A 20,758-nucleotide genomic window follows, 5' to 3' on the forward strand; every position below is an offset into this window, starting at 1 on the left:
TGTATCTTTAGCAGAGAATTCTTCTCCTTATTTTCAGCTTACAGTCTATAAATGACTAACAAATGCATATCTCTTCTGTGTTCTCTTTCTTCACACATCAGATATACGTAGCACAATCATAAGCTGCTTTATAGCAGTGCAGTGAAACTCGTTATATGCTTGTTTCGTTAATGGTTAACAGTACTGTATATATTAAAGGGACATGCCTTGAAAAGTTCCAACTTACTTGCTGGTACACACTCTTCAGCTGAAGGGCTCTCCTTCGATTGTGTATGACCGCGATCAGCTGACTTGTTTTCCTGATCATGATACGTTGCTCCCCGGCTTGTATCTTGACGAGCGCTCTGTCTCGGAGGGGCTCGTCAGATCAGCTGTCTTTCGGCTGATAGTGAATCTGCTCTGCAGGGTCTGACAGGCGACACAATCCCTCAGCTTCACTTCGCACTGTGGCGGCCTGCTGGAGAACAACAATCTTCGAGTCTGTTTCGCTTCACAGGCCTTCAGACGAACTCTTCTTTGTGGCAACAAAACATCTTAATAAGCGCAACGGTGCAACTTCTTTTCTACTTGAACAGTTTATGTTTCCTTTAATTTTTTATAATGTATCAGTAGGCCCACTCGTAACGGCGGTTCTCCGTTTCATCTGTCTCCATCTCCTGGCAACCGGCGAAAGAGAGACTCAACACAGTCCTTATTAGTATAAAGAACCCTAACTAGCTAGAGCAATTCCCTCATTGGTAGAAAATGCTGTCAGTCTCCCGCCCTAGTACTGACTTTTCAGAGTTAACCCTTTGAAAGGCCAACTATCCTGGTATTGCCAGAGTCTGCTTGGGCATTGTCAGAACTTGCCATTAAGGAGGAAATATCACATAATCGGAATGTGGAACATAAATGGAAGAATCAGGACTTTTGTACAATAATTATGAGAAGAGGAAGGGAGTGAGGTTTCATCAAAGCGTCTTTCCATTAAAATGTTCATAATTTGCTGGGGATGATTGCTGGGGACAAGGGGGACAGGTGCAAGAAGGACAGTGATAGAGAACATTTTTTATCACATGATTCTTCACATACTGTAAAAGTTATTTGAAATCATTACTAAGTTGATCTAATTAATTTTTTGCACAAGTTCATGATTAGATTATTTACAGTAGGGGTTAGAGCTTCTGTTTTTGATTCTGGGGTTTTGGTATAATTAAAATGGGGCATAGTTTCTTCATGAAAACTATGTACTGTAAGAAAAATAGAAATTATTATTTTAGTAAGGTGCCTACAAAATTATTTGTTTACATTACAATATCTATTGTATAACATTGGAGATGTTATCCTCGCTCATTTCTTCTTTTGGGACGTTCTCCTCTAACCTTTCAAGTGTGCTTGCCATTTCTGTGAGAGAAAAAGCTTCCGTCTTATAACACATGTGTATATAATGAAAGCTAATAATAGAGAAATACATACAATGCACTTGCTATTTAGTGATAATTTGTTGTCCAATAAGCACCTGGTGTTTCTCAATCTGTATGCAGAGTTGTAGTGAGGAGATTATATGAAGTGTACAATTATGGTTTGTGATTGGTGCATTCCATTGTAATGTGTGCAAAATAAAAAAAGATTCATATTTGTTAATTTAAGTGTTTGTACAAAAAGGTATATTTGCATGTTGTAAATACTAGTTGTGATTTTATGTACATCTGTTTGTTGGTTGATGGGTACATCTTTTATGGGTGTCTGACATATGGGTGGGTGGGGGGTGGGCTTTTATTTAAAGCACTTGTAGAAGATTAAAAGGGCACTAAGAAAAACCCATGACATTCACTGAAAAACCTTTATTAAAGGAATGTTATGGGTAAATTGCACAAACAGAAACCCATGAAATTGAATTTCAAGGGTTTTTAATTTTTACTTGTAACCATAACGTCCCTTTAAGCATTGTTAAAGGGACGATATGGTTACAAGAAAAAGGGAACAACCCTTGAAATTTGCCAGTTATGGTACGCTAAGCAACCATAACTCACACCACCTCTGTGCACTGTTAATACTAACACTCAGGACATCAAAGATGACATCTCAAATGTCATTGATGACATCACTGATGATATCACATATCTGGGCCACTTCTTTTTGTTCACTGACATATCTAGGCCACGTGGCTGTAGCTATCACGAACTGCTAAAAAGACAAAACAAAACAGGGATTTGATATAAACAGGAACAATGTGTGATGGAATTACTTCAATAGAGTGATGTAAATTGTGAAAGCCATACATGTACCTAAACAAAATGAAGACAATGTTCTGCATAGTCTTTTCCCAAAGGTTCTACATTTAAACACAATATACTACTTAAACTGTTGTAATAATTTGCAAAGCACAACAATCCACTGACAGATAATATGTGTACACTGACAAAGTCCCCTGCACAGGATCATATCATCACTATCAATGTAGATTGCGAAGAACATTGGACATATTTGACATAAATTACTGAAGTGCGAACATGAATGTGAAGACATGAGAGCACCAGATCATAGAGAACGTTTTAGGAGAGCCCCGAGAATGGAGCAGCTTTATAGAAACGGTGCAGGACTAACAAATGTCACCATTTGTAAATAACTTCATCTGAGTACACAATCACATCACAGTGACAGCAACCCCCAAATATACTCAGGAACCATTCAAAGATGTTATCCTACTGTTAAGAAGCATGAGTTACAATCTCTCAGGATTTCCAGTGTTGACCCTGTAACATCCATGGTCAATGCAGAATCTTGATTCAAGAACTATGGCGGTCATTACAACCTTGGTGCAAAGTGCGGATTTACCGCCCCATTCCAAGGTGAGTGGGGCAGTAAATCCCCATTTCCCATTTTCCCTTCCCCATTCCCATTTTTGCCCCATAGGGCATAATGGGAGTGGGGAAGGCGCTAATTACGCCGCCGTAAATTACGGCGGCGTAATTAGCACCATCGCGGGTTAGCGCCATGGACTTTAACGCCTGCCAAAAGCAGGCGTTAAAGTGGGAATCCGGCGTTAAGGGTTAACGCCGTCGTTAACCCTTAACGCCGGGGTTGTAATGAGGGCCTATATCAGCGCCATGATGCCCATGGGCCGCCGTGTGCACTTTATAAATGCAAATAAATTAAAATGATGCTATGACTCAGGCCATATTAATCTGAAGTCCACGATTTCATTATGCACCAAATTATGATCTGTGAACAAAGCTTACTATCCCAAGACTCTGACCCTGTTCCTCATTCTCTTCCTGAAGATAATTATTTTCAAAGGTGGCCTGCATATTTTGGCAGTGCAGGGTGACTTGAGTAAATACATTGCAGGCTAATTTCCATGGTCTGTGAAATGTTGGGCCACCATTTTGCACATAGCTATTCATACAGACTCCCAGCATCCACATGGGTGGAGGTATGATGCCCGCTGGCTTTGCAGTCTGCACTCCACCTATGCTGGAATCACCAGAATCAAATATATGTATAGATAGGTAGATGTATATTTTTGGTAGCAGAGGCATGTCAGTCCTGTCCCGCTAACAGGCAATCTCCACGTATGATGAGCACTCAGCGGCCTCTTTATGGACAGTGCTGAAAAATTGGCAGCATTTACTGGTGGACCTCCCAACTCCCTTCAAGTGCAGGGAAGGAGGTAGTGGGCGGGTTGCATTGTCAGTGGTGTGGGCAGGTTTGAGGGGCGGAGCTATGTGTCGAATGATGTGGGTGGCCTGAATATAGGATGCTGGCTGCTTTGCATAAAAACAAAGAGCATTTTGAAAACATAAGAATGACCAACAATTTATCTAACATGTCTGGGATAGTAGTCCAAATGTGCATTCCTTCAGAGCATGCAATACACACTGGGTATGGTTCTTATTGTCAGAATAGTCACCATGACAGTAACATGTGGGCAATGCATGAGACATGTATACGCCTTAGGACCATTACTTTACTTGAGTTTGTGCTGTCCTGGTAGCCATAGGACGACAATCAGAAGGTGTATGTAAAGTCAGTGGTCGAAGTGAGCGGGAACGGTCGGAACCATAGTTCCACTACTTCTGTTCTTTACTATTGAAAGTTCCACTATATTTTTCAACAATTTCCACCATGTCGGAACGGATCTTTGTGAAGTTAAAGCACATCTCTCCACTTTACCACCCAATAGCAGTTACAGCTTTACTGAAATCTGTTTCAACTCAATTGGCTGTCAACCAGCATGACTGCAACTCTTGCAAAATGTGTTGCAGTTTGCTCCCTTCCTACCTACTCTGTCCCCGGCCGAAGTCACAGTTCCACTACTTTGTTTTGGTAAGTCATTGCATTTCCAAATGTGCAGCGTTCAGGGGAGACTCAGGACAGTCAGCCGCTCTGAAGCGTCCTCATTTTGGGTAATTTGGTTGACACAGAGCGCAGCTCCATCTTGTTTTGGCCCAGTTTCTTCCCTGTTCATGCCTCTTGGCATATTCTTCCATGTGCATGCGCACACATTAAAGTGTTTGTTAGTGAAGCCAGCCCAGAGATTTTAAGATAAGTGCTCATTTGACAAAAAGCCTGATCAAAGGGTCGATTTGGTTTTGGCAAATTCTTTTAGCAGTGCACAAGTGCTGCAACAGTTCAGAAAAGGAAAGTATTACCGGTCTCCAGGAAGCTTGGGGGCAGACTGGCCTTGCTTGTACTAGAGATGTATCCCCATACCTCAAGATGTCCTCTTGATAAGCAGAAGGCAGGAAGCCATCTGGATTCTATTGCGGTAGCGTGTGGCTTACAACACATTTGCCCACATTGTTACATTTGGTGAGTTGCCATGTTTTTGCTTATGAACTGACCCCGGGATTGGATCCAGATGGCACGACCTTCCTGCGCATCTAATGGAGCCTGTCGCTTCTTATTTCTATCCAAGGCTTGTGTTGTGAGAGCATCTGCATATTAAGTCCATTCCTGGATTCCGCTAATGCCCTGCAGCGACGGCTTGTGTCATCTATGAAATGTGGTAATGATTTTCGGCTTGTTATGTCAGTGGGACTATTACAGAAGCTTTACACTGTCAGGTTTCTAAATATAACCGTGTCCGACACAATCAAAATCGATATTAACCAGCAAGGAGAAACGCATACGTCTCTTTAATGGGTCCTTACACTTTTGCTCGAAGCTATCAATGCAGGTAGCTTGACTTGCATTTTAATAATGAAGGAGGAAAGCTGCATAATGCACACAGCTGTCTGCAAATGGCCATTGGGATCACCAAAAGTCTGCTATACAACACAATGCATAACATCTCCCAGTCAAGGGCTTACATGGGCTCTGATTATATTGCCTTTTCACTGTGTGCTGCCTAACTCCAGCCTTACAAGATATTAATCATTTCAAATGTGTGGTTTACGTTATTTGACATGACATTCTTGGCTGAATTGAGACGGCAAATACGTTTAACAGAGTAGTTACTGCTATTAAGCTTTGAGAATGGCAGATGGCACCGCTTTAGAAAGCGCTACACATGTGCCTCTGATGGCAGGGGACAGTGTTCTAAGACAGAAAGTCTAAAGCAGTGAATCTGTGTGAGGAAATGCTATTTGGCAAGGGTGTGAAATTCCTGGCTTTTTTGATTGTATTAAAATGATGCAGGTAATTCCATCTCTGAAACAGATAATCTGCTGATTAGATTCCCCTTTCATAAACTCCATGCCAAAAGCATAAAATGTGCCTGTGACGTGCTGCATCAGTAGCCTAATTTACAGTCTGCGCTACCAATGGCACAGAGCAGTTTCAGAGGTAACAGTTGCCCATTTGACAGCTGTAGAGATAGCCACGTCTCTGCAGCATAGGGGCTGTATTTAAGATAGGCCCCTCCCTCCACCGTATGGAGGTAAGCTAAACTCGTAGAATAAAGCTATGATATGATATGATAGGTTATTTATAACACGCTTAATACTCAGAGGTTTCTAAGCGCGGACCCGGGGATCGAACCTGCGTTGCTCTGTGTCGTCTTGCTTCCAAGTGAGCACGTTGCTCTTAAGCTATCCTTCCAAGACATGCCTGAGGTAAGGCGTATTGCATGGCACTACTTATGATTATTGCAGCCACATCCAATTTGATGTCAATCATGTGTCAGCTTCTGTGAGCCAAGGTCATCTGTGGAAGGTGATGTGTACTCAGGCCAGATGGGTTGAGCCTATCAAATAAGAGGACAGGAACCTGAATTGCCATGCCTCTTCTTCAATCTCTTTGTGAGGGCAGGTAACAACCTCCATCAGGGACAGCTGCACAGCAGACATCTGTTCTGGGTGGCCCGGGCATCAAAGGAGCACCCCCATTCATAGGGAGTAGCCTCACACCAGGGAGCTGCATTTCTAAGGGCCTTTGATCCTGGTGGGAAGGCGACAGGGTTAGAGTACTTCCTGCCCACTCCACTTCCTTTGGAGCAAAGCACTTTGGGTGTGATGTCAGAAGGCCAACGTCCATGTATTTCAAGAACAGGGATTGAACAACTAAGGCAGGCTATGTTTAGTCCAATCCCCTGAGGGCAATTGTCTTTAAAAGAAGAGGTCTCACACCACTTCTTTAATTCACTCTGCAACAACAACTGAGAAGGAAACACTGGACCTCTTTCGGGAAATCTGTACTTTCCAAAGCCCTCAACCACTAAAGTGAAGAAGGCACTACCACTGCCAGGGCACATTGGAGGTGACTTGTGCTCTGGGCCAGGCCCTGCTTCTCTGTACCAGAATCTCCTAAAGCTGGGAGAGCAGACCCTGAACAGAACCATCCTGCCTTCAAGTCCCCTTGAGCAGGCCTCACTGCATCCAGAGGACCAGACTAGCTGAAGCTCCCTGTTCTCCTGCACCCAACCCATTGCACTGATTTCACTGCCCACAGAACCAGAGGGAATACACCGGAGCAGTAATTTGTGTTCTTCCACCAATTCAAACTGTATCGTCAGCAGCTTGTCACTGCATTCTGCCCTTGCTGAGCCCATCACCTGCTAGGTGCGAATCAACTACTCAACACCGGGACCAAACTTGCCCTCGAACAGCTGCTTCACTGACTTGTACATTGGAGTAACCTGATCAACAATTCCATGACCGTCGCCCACCGCTGGAACATCACTCATTGACCCTTTCCAACAGGGACAAACAAACTCGGCCTGGCCCCACTTTGAAGAGATCCTGGTGAGCGCCCCGACCTGCATCGCTGAAAGCCCTCCTTCAAACCGTACAGAGTGAACGTATTGGTGAATTCTCAACACATGCATGCTGCTTGGGCCCACACAATTCACCATACTCAAACTGAGCTCGATCCGCTCACATCAATGTTCGAAACTGCGTTTGACACTGTCAACCCACCAAATAACTGAAATCGGGTACTATTGACAATAACTGCCCTCTTTGTCCAATTGGGCCCCAGAGACTACTGCACCTTCTTTCACCCAACAGCATATCCTTTCATGAGTTTGGTAATTTGCCTGTCACCCATGCATTCTTCACTCACAGAGTGCTACTTTCTTCCGTATGTTGCAATTTCTTTGTTTTTCTACAGTGTTTTCGAGATCGTTCTATTGCAGATGATGTGTTTGATAAAAGTATATTTATTTTATAGGACCTTGATTTGGCATTCCTATTATTTTTTACTGGATAACTGTTGTTTGGGTCACTGTTGGATCACATTCACACCCCTCTTAAGAGCATAGCCTTCCCTTGGCCCATGTTACAACAAACGTTGAAGGACTTATCTCTTAGTGCTGCTTGTTTTATCTTTATGACTTTGTTGCCTCTTGGTTTGTATAGGTGTGAGGACTGAGTGGGCCATTTTAACCCTACTCTTTCTTGTACTCCTGCAGAGCAGAATCCAATTTGTTACAATCTGTGCCCGGCCTGCTACCAATTCCCTGCTGAAGTAGGGTGACAATGCAGAAACTATGCGCCTGGTGTGGGGATTTGGGGTTCAACTGAATCCTTCCACTTTCACAGTAGTCTCAATGTGTGGCAGAGCCCTGATACTCTGTAGCCATCACAAGGCTAATTCACAGTCCATTTAGTCTAATCCACCTTTTCATAGGTGAGGAGAGAACAGGTTATACTTTGAAAATTGCCTAATAAACAGAAAGTCATCAGGACAGTTTAATCATGAAATTGCTGTTTTCCCAGGAGCGGGTCATTATTCCACTGCTCAAATAATGCAGGCGATCATTTGGCAGGTGAAGTGGAAGTCTATGGTGGGAACCAGGCAGTGGGAGGCTGGAGGGAGCTGAAAAAAGAGAGCATGACATAGACAACCACAAAAAAGAAGCATGGCTCACAGGTGTGTCCCCTGTTGGGAAAAATAAAACAAGGGTGGGGGTCACAGAGTTGTCTGCCGTGAAACGAAAGTGCAGAGGAGCAGGAGAAACGTGGCTAAAGCAAACCCCCTTACCCCAACTAAAATATGGTGGTTTGTGTCTGGGTCTTGCCCTGCGGCGCACCACAGAAACAAACAAGAAACAAAAAATAAGAGTTTTGTAGACAGGCTCAGAGACTTCAGAGAGGGGAGCACAACCCGTGGGCAAGCAGGGATGTGTGATGCTGCATGGCCACACTTCTGGAAAAAGGGCCTGGAAGAGAACAGTGAGAAAGAGGAAGGTGGTAAAATAATAATATTACCTGCACAAAGTGAACCTGATCCATGGTCCCAAATCACTAAGAGGAAGTTCGCTCTTCTTTCTGAACAGCCACGACTTCAGTCTCCCAAGGGAAGGTCTGTCTTGTCCCTTTTGAATTGTTGTGTTCCTGTTGACCAAGTGGCCTCTATATGACTGCTCTAAACCACTTTGCATCTGACCACAAAAGAGGTCAGTGCTCAAGTGTACACAAATTCCATATCCCTGGACTCTGACTTTGCCCAGCAAGCACTGGCAAAGCCAATATGTTTTGTGTTTATAGTTTTTAATTACATGTTACTTTTATACGCATACACATGTATCTGCCTCATAAACAATTGGCCAAGTTTAAATAAGAAATAACATGCAAGTAAAGGGGGTTATCATCACAGAATTATTATTAAGTAAGTTGTTAGCCTTTTCTGTCCGATGAAAGATATATAACATTTTACTTCAGCTGTTGTAGCATCAATCCTGCAGCCTATACATCACTATGTGGGTACTAGAAATACTGTTAATTTTTGCACCATTGTGAATGTCAACATCAAAAATGCTTAAACACACCTTCCAACCGTAATTACCCAGGACTGTAAACATTGTCCAACAGAATGGTGTAATCTCTAACAATCCATTCACCAAAGATAACATACGCCTCCGGAATAGGCTACAGACATAAATGATATAAGGGCCATGTGCAGGAAGGCATATCCTGCTTGATAAATATGATTTTCAGCAAGATCAATATATATATATTTTTTTGTTTTGTTTTATTTGTATATGTTCAGAAGAGAACTTTACAAAAGAAGTTGAAAGCTGAAAATCACGGTAATTACACAGGGTGGGACCCTCAGCCTGTTAGCCTAATCATGGTGTGTTCTAGTATTTTTGTGGTTGCTAGAAGCCAGGTAGTTCGGTCTCCTCCGATCAGTCTTGGCCACCATGTTTCTTCGTCATACCCACGATCGTCCACGATTAGATGGTTTAGATAGGCCAATCTCAAATCTGAAGTTTTCGAGCATGACAAGAGTAGATGTCTGATTGATTCGGTCTTGGTCTTGCACAAGCAGCACGTACTTGAGTCTGATAGGCCTCTAATGTTGCGGATTTCGTTGGTCTCAAGCAAATTCAGCCTGATCCTTAGAAGATAATTTCGCGCCCCCCCTGCTCGGGAATTTTTGGAGGTACTTCATCGGCTCGTTGAGTTTACAGAACGATGGGGGCAGGTGAAGAAGAAGTTTGTTATTGGTTGCTGACTCTTGCGTTTGTATCCAGTCTAAGTCTTTCAGTTTCTTATAGACTCTAGACGGGTTTGTGCTGAGGTCAGCTTCCGAGCACGTAAAAGATCAATATATTGTATTGTTAACCAGCCATACCCATGCAAATAGGGAATTAATATTCATGTAAACATGCTAGTTATAACCAATGTAAGGACGAACCAATAGTGTGAAGGTCATATGATAATTTCCTGCTCAGAAACATTCAAGCTGTACCATAGACATCCAGCACAACTGAAGCTCTATTTCTTTCTTGACTGCATGCTCCACTCTTCATAACTTAATGTAAGTACCATGGGTAACTCTCCAACCAAGCACGGCTTCCAGTAGTAATACCACACCCCGAATCATAGGCATGCTTAGTGCTTAAAGCATACTTTTTTCAGGCTATGATAGCAAAAAAAAAAGATTAAAGCACATTTTAGGCTTTCAGCACTCAGACCCCTTATACACTCTCCTGACTGCTTTTTAAAACATGTCTTTGTTGATTTTCTGAAGTAACATACAGACTTTCTGGATCACTCTAAGTCTAAGGTATATGAGTAAACATCGATGAATATCAAGGTTGACATACCATGAAGCGCACATAAATCTCATCATACATGTTTGTCTAATAAACAGGTCCACATCTATAGAAAAGTGCACTGTACGAGCTGTAGAGCAAACAATGAACAAGACCTAATGGGAACAGGTAACACAGTCCGTCTCCATGTAAAACCGTTGTTCGGTTATATAATCCCAGGAACATCTTAATGGAGAAGGGGAAGGCGGGGGAGACGCTAAATTGTTTGGTGCTCAGCAAAAATACACTTTGCACGGCTCTGTGAATTAGGTACGGTTCAACATGTTTGTTGGCAGTGCAAAGCCACGTTGCACTGTGCTAAATGTTCCATGAATTAGACCCTAAGAGTGAAGAGTGCCATGCGGTGGGGCGGGAGTGAGCAGCAGTAGAGGGATCAGTCGGATTTATCCACATTTTCATGGATGAACATACATCAAAGAGGCAAAGAACCAAGCTTGGCAAGGACCAAATGTGGTTGTTCAGAATATGTGTAACAATGTTCAATATTTTTTTGAATGGAGCAACATAGAAATTGGGTAAATCCCATGAGGAGACTTGAGCTGTAGCCAGTCTGTTGGAGACCACAGAGGTGATGAGTCTTTTGTTGTGGAGGAAGCCGAATGGTTGATGAGGAGGTTGAGCTGGAAGCCGAGCATTCAAGGTGATGAAGTACTGTCACAAAGAACCCCAGATTGCTGTAGAAGTAAAGAAGCTAACAAAGTTGTCAGCTGAGAGTCAGGTGAAAGAGCAAAATGTGCTTACTAATATTGACAACTCATTTCTTTTTAGACTTGGGCTGGCAATTCAAATAACATATACCTGTTTTTAAGATGCATGTATGTGTTTGTTTTCAGTTGTCTATAAACTTGAGTGGCAATTAAGTGTGCATTTAACATCTTGTAAAATTAACTTCTCTTCAAAGTTGAGCTGGCAAATGTGACTACATTTGCCATCATGCAACAAGTAAAATGAAAATAAGGACTGCTTTTACCAGTTTGGAACATTAATTTCTCTTTAGATTAGGACTGGGAATTCATACCACATTTCCAGCGTCCAATATGAATATGTTTCTTTTGCTTTATTTATCTTCAGTCTTGAGCTGTCAATTGGGGATATGTTATCAGCATGCAAATGCCTTCTTTTAAACTTGTGCTGGCAATTTAAATTGAATCACCTCACTCCATACCTCCTTCGCTATATGCATTTGCCCTACACATCTTGCATTGAACCCCTCAGCCTTTTTGCCTTGTTAACCTAATCTCCCCTTTCACATACTCTGGGCCTCATTCCAAGTGTGGTGCTCTGGAAACAACATGCCAGTAATTCTGATTACCGGCACTGATTCAGGACTGCAGTACTATGAGAGGGAATGCTGGTAACAGCGTACACTGTGTTACCGTTGCCGGTAGCACAGTGAACCGAGACAGCAGGACCCTACGGATGCAGAGCCGGAAACACCAGCACCCGGAAATAAGGCAGCATTATGACAACGGTTTTCCCGGAAAAAACAAGCATGAAAATGCCAGTTCCACTGGCAAAACCAAGCTGGAAACATTGGCACTGCAGAGCAGGTGGTAACCAGGCCCAGGTGTGGTGGAACAGGACACAGGTGCACCCAATGCACCAAGCTGAACAAAATGAGCACAGGGACTGCTGAAAAATGCCACACCCACACCACACACACTTTCCAACATGATCATGCTGCCTCTCGTAGCAGTGGTCATGAACATGGAGGTGCTGCATGGAGTAGTGCAGCTTTATGAGTAGGAGCTGCAATACTGGCAACTGCCTGAAAGGCAGTGGAGGAGGAGGAGGAGAAGGAAGATGCAGATTAACAATGGCATCCAAGTTGCGCTCCAGAGTTCTTCACCTATACCCCACACAAGGGCCACACCCTAGGCCCTGACTGACAGGCAGATCCACAAACTATACCGCCTGAACAACAGGGAGACCATCCTGGAACTTGTGGAGCTCATCCAGATTGACATCCAGAGCATCATAGGCATCCATCCAGACTGCCATGCCACCCTTTTGAAGGTGGCGGCCATGCTGCACATTCTTGCCACGGGCACATTCCAATACTCAGTCGGCGAGCTGCATGGCATCTCACAGCCAGCATTTCAACTGTGCTGGTGCAGGTCCTGGATGCCTTCCTACGCCAGGTGTCCCAGCACATCTCCCTACCAACCACACAGGCTCAGGTCAACACCAATAAGCTCTGCTTCCATGCACTTGTGGACATGCCTAATGTATTGGGAGCAGTGGACTGCACACATATAGCGCTAGTGGCTGCCTGTGCCACAGAGGATGTGTATAGAAACCGAAAGCTGTACCACTCATTGAATGTGCAGGTCATATGTGATTCAGATCTGACAAGCACCCACTGCTGCGCCTGTTTCCCGGTATCAACCCATGATTCCATGGTCCTGCGGAATAGTATCCTGCCTGTGTAAATGGCACATTATGGGGGACAGCGGACCTGGCTATTGGGTGAATAAAAACATCAACACACACACACACCTCTTTGCATGTGCACCAGGGCATGGGGGGATGATCACTGGCCTACAGCCACCATTCAAATACAGGGACACAATCGGCATGCAAGAGTGGATGGCCATGAATGGCATCTACCATATGTGTCATCGGATGGTCACCCCATCAAATCTGGGCACAGACGGACAGACACATGCAATGCATTACAGGTACCAGAATGCATCACTGCCAAGTCACAATACCCAGCATATCCCAACTCAGCCCCGCCCACCACCAATATCTCATCCTTGAGAGTCAGAGCCTACTCATGGCCTGGTCAGCATTGACTGTCATGGGCTGCATCAAGGCAAATTAGGGCCCGAAAGTGCACAGACTCATATGCATGTGTCACTCACATCCCAATATGTATGCACTGCCCATTCACCTCTATCTAATGGCCCTCCCTTTGTCCCATTCCACTACCATGGCTGATGACCCCTGTGAGAGATCCCCATACTCACCAGAAAATAGCATACAATCACGCTCACATCCGAACACGGACAACAATTGAGCAGACCTTTGGACTGTTGAAGGCACGTTTTCGGTGCCTTCACCGCTACGGTCGGGCACTAATGTACAGGCCAGTGAAGGTGGGGAAGATAGTTCTGGCCTGGGCCATGTTACACAATATGTGCATCAGGTGTAACATATCCCTGCCCCTGGACATGGACATGCCTCCAGTGGATGTTGATGACGATGGTGACGGCAATGCACCTGTTGACATGCAACAACACCATCACAGGGATGTCAGGAATGGGCGTGCAGACCAACAGGAACTTATTGTGAACTACTTTTGAGCACCAAGCAACAGCACATAACCCATGGCACATTCTGCATTTCATGCAGCGCAAAACATTAAGCACACCATTTCACAAATTGAATGTCCAAACGTGAATTCCTTTGCAGAACCATGTGTATTTTGGAATTAACTAACATCCACAAAGGCCCCCCATCCCCTCCCCAATTAACCTTTCCCACGACCCCCTCCACAATTAGACCTGCCCACCATACCCTCCCCATCTAACCCTCCCCAACAAGGCCTCCCTACCACACCCTCCCCAACTAATCCTCCTAAACACACCCTACCTCATAAAATACCTAGTTCGCAGTCTTGTCAAAGTAATTCTGGTACTGAGTCACTTCTGTGGCCTCTTTTTGTCCTGCCCTTTATTGGTGACCCAGACAGGCACAAGGATAGATGCCTTGGGCTGCTCTTTTGGGAGCTGGAAGGCATGGTGATTGTCGAGGGGGGGGGGGTCAGACCAGCCATGTCCCTGCGCTCTAGAGCTACCTGCAGGGAAAGCGTGGGGGACTTGGCTAGTGCTGAGATTGCCTCATTCCCCTCCTGGACCCTCTGTTCAAGCAGGACCGTTGCACATGAGTAGTGGCCCACATCACGGGCACAGTGCGGGCCGTTGGCCTGCACACTATCCCGCATCAACCTGGTCTCTTCGAGCTGCTGGCGCAGTAGTCCAGCCATCTCCTCGTGCCATGCCTCGATTTTCCAGAGGCATGCATCCATTTCACGGATACTGGGTATCAGTTGTGGAGGGGGGCTGTGGGGGCACGAGGGTCTGAAGGAGGAACGTTGATAGGGGGTGCGGTTTGGCAAACCCTCAGTGGTGTCCCTTCACTCTTTCCGGCATTGTCATCTGTCGAGGTGCTGACATATATGGGAGGATGGGAGGGTGGCCATCTTGGTGGCCCACTCTGCTGTGTTTCAGGGTCAGATTGCTGTGCCTCTGTGGGCATTGGAAAGTGTTGCTGCAAGGTCAGATGGCTGTGTACAGGCCACGTATGGCCTTGGTAGTGGTGGCACAGGGCATGGCTCTCCTCCTCTGTGTGGGTGGCTGTGAAGTGCTTAGTCCACCTTGCTCACTGTCAGACGAAGTGCCTGTGGCAGTGAGATGGGAAAGACGTTATTCACCTGTGTGACATCCAGTGGGTTTTTTACATGCATTTCATACATTGTGTGACATGATGCCTCTGCATGAAGTAATGACATCAGGACAGCTTTGATGTGTGCATGCAAGTGAGTGTGTTATGATGGCACATTGCTTGTGGTGCATGCATGCCATCTTGGTCTGGTGTGTGCCTCTTTTATGCATTGCTTCTCATGTTGTCACTTTGTGAACATGACCAGCAAAAATGAGGTCATATTTGTGTTTGGATGTTTTGAGAAGGGGGCATTGCTGGTCTACCCCTGGGCAATGCCCATGCATGAATGGGTCTGTGTTGCATGTGTATGTGGTGATCCGTGCATGTATGTTTGTGGCTGGTTCCATGGGCTGATTGTGGACTCAGATTTGGGGGGCCCCTCACCCTTCACAGTGCATTGTTTCATGTGTACACTCACCTCCATCTGATGAAGTGGGCACACCATGCTCCATGTCTCCCACTCCCTCAATCGATTCCAGGCCATTTGTGCTGACACAGGTCTCCTCCCACTCCCACTTTTATTGGGGAATCAGCGCCACCTCCTGTGGCCATAGCTCGGTTACGATTAGCAGCCAGAATGCTGTGGACCCGGAGCCGTAGGTCATCCCACCGCTTTCTGCAGTCCTTGACAGTGAGGGTGGTGGTGGCCAGCCCACTGACTTTGTGGGCAACCTCTGCCCAGATGGCCTTTTTCTTGACGAGGGTCTCACGCCGCATGTCGTTGGCGAATACTACATTGGCATTGGCCGTTAGGGTCTGTGTTAGCATGATCAGCTCCTCGGTGGTGAATTTTTCTTTGCGCTGCCCATCTGCACCTTTCTTGACGGCCTTTGGCATCTTCTGGGTATCCGGGATGATTTGATGTTGGAGTCGTGTGGAAACAGGTCCTGGATGCAGAGGATGGCAATGGGTTGTGTTTTTAAAGATGGCCGCCGTGCTCTTTCCCATTCCTGTGCGATGACGCTATTTCCGTTTCCGCAATTTTACGGTCACCACGCGGTGACCGCTATTTGCATGTAGCGGGAGGGCGGAAGTGCTATCAGCACTTTCGTTGATGGCGGTAAGGGACTTTTTGGGGTCTTTTGCAGCATGGCGGTAGGGTCATTACTGGCATGGTGCTGCGCTCGTGTCCGCGTACTCGTAATGCCACGCTATTAGTGGCATCAGGCCAAGGCGGACACCTTAATAGCGCCATGCCGATAATGACCGGAATTTACCACCTACCGTGTAATGAGGCCCTATGTGTCATTTATGGGTTTCTCTTTATATGTACCATTGTCTGCATCCCATTGTCTATGTTCCATTTCGCTGTTTTCATCTATACTAAAACAAGTACTGTGTTACAGGGGGATGCTGGTACTTCAACTGCAATTACAACGTCCTTTGGAGCAGGTCCATTGTATGAGGTATGCATACTGACAGTTCCCTTGAATGAAAGAAAGTAAATCCTACATAGGATACTATTAGACAGTGACATTCAGATAAACATGCAGTGTTTCAAATGTTTATGATTTCAGTTCTAACGTTAGACTTCCTCCCTAATGCAGAATACATTGCAAAATGTTTGAGGGCAGCATTACAATCAGTATGTTTTGCACGGTGATTCTTGATCAAGTACACAATCAGATGAAATTTGAAATGTATGTTTTGACAAATTGTCTCGGGAGGATAGCTTAGGGGCAACGTACTCACCTTGGAAGCAAGACGACATATCATAGCATACACTGTTTGCAAGGATATGTGTGCACGCGCTGTGTGCAATGAACGATTTTAAATTCCAATACGATTGACTATTTGTTTTCTAATAAATATTCTATTCAAGGAATTTACACATGGTGTGGAATTAGAAGTGGATGCACATGGATCACAGGTGGCGGATCAGCTTGCTGGTGCGGTTGTTACAGAGAAGACCACAGTTTCACAGAAAATCAAGAAAACAAGGGTAAATAACAAACAATTTTGTTTTCTACATGTGTTTTGGGCTGTTGTTTTGTATTTAAAGTGCTATCTGTTGTGTGTGTGCTATACATTGAACATATTTTTACAACCCATCTCCAAGAGACTCAGAAGGAAACAAAGTATGAAGACACAGACAACAAACAAAACCAAAGATGCCACTTGCCAAACAGATTTCACCATGGAGCAACTACTATTTGAGGTGCAGCATGGTCCAGTCAATAAGCAGACTCGAGATGCTTATGTCCAATGGCCGGAAACTAATTGAATGTGACCGGCGAAGACAGAAAAGTGTTCATGGACCATTGCTACAATGTGAGAAATACACAAGATGATACTGAATATAATGAAGATGCATTGGAATACCTCACAGACCACTTGACACAATCTACACCTGCAAAACGAATTCCACCCAATAAACATTCAATGTTGAGTTTCTCCAATTCGTGTGCAAATTGCTCAAGCAGAACTAACGGAGACTGAAGCTTCAACGCAATTGACAGAGGAACTTGCCAAAGATCTAGACTTCAGTATGTGCGCTTTGTCCACCATAGTTGAGTCACAAACCACATTCATGCAGGACAATTGGCTAATAAAGGAGCACAAATACATTGTATTCGACAGCTGCCTGGTAGAGATAATACTGATGCTGAAATGTGTCCATGCAGTGAGTAGGAAAGTATGCGGGGAGCCATTGGTGAATGTGACTAGTGTATTGCAAGGCATTAACCTGAAAATCCAATCCAGCTGTGTCCAGCTCCATAAGACATTTTCATGGCCCGCTCTACCGATGCTGGGCAAAGTGCCAGCTGGAAATGTACTATGTTCAGCAGCTTTACTTTTCAGTGGCTACACTTTTAGTAAATTGTCCAGTTTCTGTCACTTTTTGGGAGTACAGTTCCTTGCTAATACCCAGTGCTACAAATATCAAAAATAATTTGTATTCCCTGCTATTAGTCAAGCGTGGTGGAAAATTGAACAATTGTCAATTGAAAACACATTATCTGGCAAATGGTTCAGGCTAGCTGGAGACGGACAGTGTGATAGCCCAGGATTTTCAGCAAAGTACTGCACATACCACTTTCAAGACATGGAAACTAAAAAAAGTGTGAGTTTGGAGATCGTGCAGGTAACCCAATGTAAATCCTTTGTGGCCATGGAGAAACATGGTTTCATAAAATCCATTGAACATCTTCAATCGAGGTGAATGCAAATAGCCCTCATAGCCACTAACAGACATGTTTCAATAGCAAAGACCATGCTAGAGCACTTTCCAAACATGCGTCATCAATGTGATGTATGGCACGTTGCCAAATCGGGAATTAAAAAATGACTGCTGCAGGTAGAAAAAAAGGGTTTGGAAATATTTTACAGTGATCTCAGTCTTTCAGCAACCATCTTTGGTGGAGCTCCAAAACGTGTGATGGGTCTGTGGAAATTCTTCTTGAAAAATGGCACTCATTGATGCACCATTTTTCCAACGTTCACTCATCGACAGAAAACCTACATTTTCACGAATGCACACATGGAGCTTTATCTGAGGAGTAGGAACGCAAGAAGAAGTGGTTGGTTCCATCATCACCTCCACACTAAGCTCTTGAGAAGATTGTGTTTCATAAAACTCTTTCAAGAGACCTACAGGGACTCACAGAATTCTGTCACACCAGAGATTTGGAGGTGTTCCACAATATGCGCCTAAAGTACAGACACAAAAGGTTGCATTTTGGCATAGACGGAATGCAAGCTCGAACATTACTAGCCATATTAGTGCATAATGAGAAAATAGGCAGAGACCACTCAAGAACTGCAGGAAACTTTGGGATGCCTTGATTACCCTTGGCCTTTGCAAAACGAAGCAAAAAATGGGTGTCCTAGCCAATATACCAGGAAATGGAATTCTATTTTGTGAAAGATCTCACTTTGACTGTGTTGGCCATGCAGACTCATGGAATCGATCATGATTGAATTCCTAGGGCACATACATTGCCGCAAAACATTGAAAATGAGCCCTGTCCACCTAAAGCGGAACTCGTTGAACAGTTTACTTCCCGGTACAAATGATTTGCAGCAGTGTTCTTAATGTGCTGAATATAACTGTTGGGATATGTTCCCCAATGTTTGTATGTTGTACATGAACAATGGAATGCTATTAAACTCAAATGTCAAAGCTATTAAAAGTATTAAGAAGTATTTAATTATGCACATTTAATCCTGTTCATGAATCATTAATTTAAATCTCAAAAGATAACATGCATGTCTGTGGTTGCTTGGTGTCTGTAACGCTCGACATCGGTAGCCATAGCATCCAAATTGTGTTTTCAAATGTATCCCCTTTGTCAACTTTTTTTCGCAAGAAGTGCCTATTGTAGGATGCCATACAGTGTAACTCTGTTTTCCCACTTCCCGCTTTCAGTTCAGTGGAGATTGAAGGGCACTTGGATTTATGACTTGTCAGTGTCTCACGCTATCCGCAGAGCACATTCCTCCACGAAAACAGGGTGCAAGCAGACGTGGCAATGAGGAGGAAATGGTGTGGGCTGGCTGAGCTAGGTGCTGTGGATTACAGATATGCATTTGCACAGAGATGGATTTACGGGCTTAGTAGAGAGATGGCATTGGGTCTATTTGAAAATGGTTTCCTCGTTATCTATTTTACTTACCCTGACTGGAACTGTTGTCCCAAAAGAACTAAATCACTAATGTTGGGGGAGGGGTGGCGAGTTCCACCCCACCTGCATCATTCCCGCCATAAGTAAATGAGGTATAAGCTAAGAGGGGAGACATCTCCACCTCTATCGCATATATTTGCATTCCCCATCCTAGTTATATGTATATAAAAGCATTACTAATTTGTGTAGAGTGAACTTCATTTTGTCTCTTCCGAACCCCTTATTTTTCTAGGCCTCTGCCCCTCTACCAAATTATCGGCCTCTCCCTCTCCCAGCGCTGCGCACAGCCATCCCCCGCCACCTCCACCCTTTGCCAGCTCCACGTGAGTCAGCCATTCAATGTTGCCTTTAGAAAGTATCAAACACTAAACAGATGTGTTCATCGCAGGGTGTGAGACCAAGGCCTGCTCCAGAGTCCAGACCCAATGCCCCATCCATCTCTGCTGACCGACTCATGCCCTCTCTACCCGCTCCTGTAGACAGACATAAAAAAGTATTCACGATAGTGCGGCATTGGTGGATGCCAGCAAACACTTTGTTCATTTTTCAAACATATTTAAAATACCACATTGGTTGGCCGGGCTAATCGCTGCCATGGATTGAAGGTCACAGCGTTTGATGTCACTTGTGGGGAGTTCACACCAACGCATGTATGTTTTTGATTTGTGGCTTCCCTTTGGCAAAATGAAAAACAGCATATGCGCTCCAAAAAAGGTTCAATTGTTGTTCGACCTTGGAAGAAAGGGAGAATTCACTCTGGTGTTTAATATCCACAAAAATGATAAGGTTCACCATTTTAAAACTGGACAAAGGAGCATGTAATTTCATTATATATGGAACACTGACCTGATTGCACACTCTGCGTTACGCCAAGACAATGGAAATAACAAATATAATGTAAGTTTGACTGAAGCCGAGTTTATAGATGAACAAGTCCAGGTTTCATTTTATGACCGGTATGACCGGTATTGCTTGTTTATATTGTAATGGGTTGTTGTTTGGGGCATATTGTGATGACACGCAAACACAACCTGTATGTATTTGTCTTTGTCCTGGGCACATGGGCAGTCCAGCACTGATAGGTCTTTGCTGATATTACGTTATAATGCTGTCTATGTATTGTTAAAATTTTTCCGTCAGCTTCCCCAAACCCATTGCGAGCTAAACATACTCCACAGCACTAAACTCTGAAGCACAT

Source organism: Ambystoma mexicanum, chromosome 2q, assembly GCF_040938575.1.
Source record: "Ambystoma mexicanum isolate Mex_15411 chromosome 2q, UKY_AmexF1_1, whole genome shotgun sequence".
Taxonomy (NCBI): Eukaryota; Metazoa; Chordata; class Amphibia; order Caudata; family Ambystomatidae; genus Ambystoma; species Ambystoma mexicanum.